Below are 2,908 nucleotides of genomic sequence, written 5' to 3' on the forward strand. Positions count from 1 at the left end.
ACTGCAGCCTTGTTGGGGGCAGGGGAGTGAATGTGCCTCACTGCCTCACGCCATACACAAAATTCAATACCAAATAGATTATGAACTTAAATCTGAAAAGCACTTTAAAACTTAAAAAAACAAAAACAAAAACAATATAATCCGGGGGCTAGAGGAAATTTCCAATTAGATTACATTAAAAATAAGAATTTCTGTTCACCAGAACACACCATAAAGAGTGAAAGACAGGCCACGAACTAGAAGAAGATATTTACAGTGCATATAATAAAGAGTCAGTGTTACCAGTTTATTAGTTTTAAAAGATAATCCAATAGAAAAATGGGTGTAAGATATGACCAGGTATTTCAGAAAAGAAAAGCAGACGCTTCATAAATATATGAAAGATGCTCAAACTGTTTAACAATCAAAGAAATGAAAATTAAAACCACAATGAGGCATCATTTCTAACCCATTTGGCAAATATTAAGAAGTCTGTAGATAACGAGAGTTGGTGAGGATATAGGTCAATTGTAACTTTTATACACTGCTCATCAAAGCATATAAATTGACAAAACTACTGACCTAAATACAAGCTGATACGACCACTTCAGAAAACAATTTGGTATCATTTTATAAAGTTGAACATTTATACTTCATACTCCAGCAATTCTACTTCTAGCAAATAGCTTACCACAGTGGTATTTCAAAGCTTTTTTTTTTTACTGCAAATCACCAAAATGCTTTTAAAAATTACATATTCTTTACACTTTAATATGACACCTAAAAATTTCAGCCTAAGTTTAAATAATTGCAAAAGATGAATTTCTAGAGTATCACAGTGACATTTTAAAATAAAACTGACATATCATTGGTTTAAATTGTTATAATTATTATAGCATCGAGCTAATAAAAAAATAACTATACATGCTGATAATTAAACATAAGTAAAAATTTTTGGAAAAGTGGCTCTTAAGATGGAAAGTGCTTAGATTAAAAGAGGCTTTCTATAACACTATATGCTGTATTTTAAATTATCCCTTTGTTTTCTGTGGAGTATTTCTACCTGGGGCAATGCCCTAGTAAGATTCCATGTGGGTGAGAGGTATGCCTTCCTTATATAACATAGAAGTGCCACTGTGAAAGAGAAGGTGGGAAAGTAGAAGCAGAAGGACTCAGGCATTACCAATTTTAGAAGTACACTCAGAATTTAAGGATCTATAAATTGATTTACTAGTATCCCTTGTGCTCAAGTACTCCCTAAAAAATTCATTGTTCTTCTGGAGATCATATATCCGGTGTTAAAATTAGAGAAATTCTCGCAACTGTGTACCAAGGATATGTACAAGAATCTTAATAGCAAAACATAGAAAGAACCAAAATGTCCGTCAACAAAAGAATGCATACACTGTGTTATATTCGCCTGTGGAATATTACACAGCAGAGAAAACTAATGACACATCTATACTCAATTATCAGTGACTCTTAGAAACATAACATTGAATGAAATAAGTAAGTCTCAGAAAACTGTATCCAGTACTTCCTTTTTAACTCAAAAACAAGAGAAATCATATAATACATTGTTGAGGGATGTAAACATATCTGATAAAATTATTTTTAAAAAGCAAGGAATGACACAAGTCAGGACAGTAGTAACTCTGGAAGTGAGCACATTCAATATGGGTCATTTTTATTCTTAGATTGAGTGGTGAATTGACAGGTGTTTGTTTAATTGCTTTGTTTCACAACTTGCATATAGATTACATATACATTGACTGTATTAAATATTACATTAAAGAGAAAAAAGATTTCAAAAAACCATTTATATGAAAAACGTATTTAATTAAAATCACCTCACCTGCCACTAGAGGCATATGTACTGTGAAAATTACCATCTTTACATCAACCATAGGAACTGACATACATTAAGTACAAAATAAATGGAATTAATCTTATGAGGACCGAATGAGATAGACTGAGCCAATTAGCTGTGACAGATGAACCCATAGGCTGACACACCGGCTAGAGCAAAAGCCAAATTAAGCGGCAAGCTAAAGTTATAAGGAAGCTGGTCAGTAAAGAGAAGGCAAAAATGTAAAAGTCTGATAACATAAACTGTTAGCAAGGATGTGAGGAAATGGGCATCCTCAATACCAGTGGGAGTGAAAATTAGTACAACCACTTTGAGAGCTTCTGTGATATTTGGTTAAGTTGAACATGCACATATCCTACTACCAATCCATTCTACTACTGGGTGTATTTCCTAGACAAAATTCCAAATGTGTGTACAAGCAGACAAGTACAAAGATGTTTATTGCAGGATCGTTTTTAGAGTCAAAAACCAGAAACGACTTCAAAGTTCATCAATAGGGAAATGGATAAATTATGGTATATTCATACAATGGAATTCTATACCAGCAATTAAAATGAATGAACCAAAGATAACACAATTATCCAATTTATTTGTATATAAATCTCAAAATGTAATGCTGATCGAAAAAAGCAAGTTGCAAAAAGGACACATCGTTTCATACCATTAAAGTTTAAGAAACAACACTATATTATTGTTTATGGATTCACCATGATCCAAGTATAAAATATGCACAAACCTGAACACGGTGGCTCTCCAGGAAAGGAGAGAGAGGAACGGAAAACACCACCCATTAACTGCAATTTTTATTTTATTTTTTAAAGGATCTGAAGTAAATTTGGCAAAATATTTACATCTGTAAACCTGAGTCATGGATTAGACGCCCCCCTCTTTACTGTATATATGAAGCATTCCAGAAATTTAAAAATAAAGTAAAATTAAGCAAGAGTAAGAAAATTGAGCAAATGAACAGAGAAACAGGCACCAAATCGCAGCTTGCGCGCAAAGCACGGACCTTTGAGCAAGAAGAGCAGCAGCTGAGTCCCTAATGGGTTAGCAGTT

General features: G+C 33.2%; 1 protein-coding gene across 3 annotated transcripts in view; it reads right to left on the bottom strand.

Annotated features, from left to right (window-relative positions):
* The window catches only part of TTC3 (tetratricopeptide repeat domain 3), a 102,250-nt gene that overhangs the window by 98,023 nt on the left and 1,319 nt on the right, over nucleotides 1-2,908 (bottom strand). The window lies entirely within an intron of this gene.

The sequence above is a fragment of the Pteropus alecto genome, unplaced genomic scaffold (genome assembly GCF_000325575.1).
Source record: "Pteropus alecto unplaced genomic scaffold, ASM32557v1 scaffold97, whole genome shotgun sequence".
In the NCBI taxonomy this organism is placed as follows: Eukaryota; Metazoa; Chordata; class Mammalia; order Chiroptera; family Pteropodidae; genus Pteropus; species Pteropus alecto.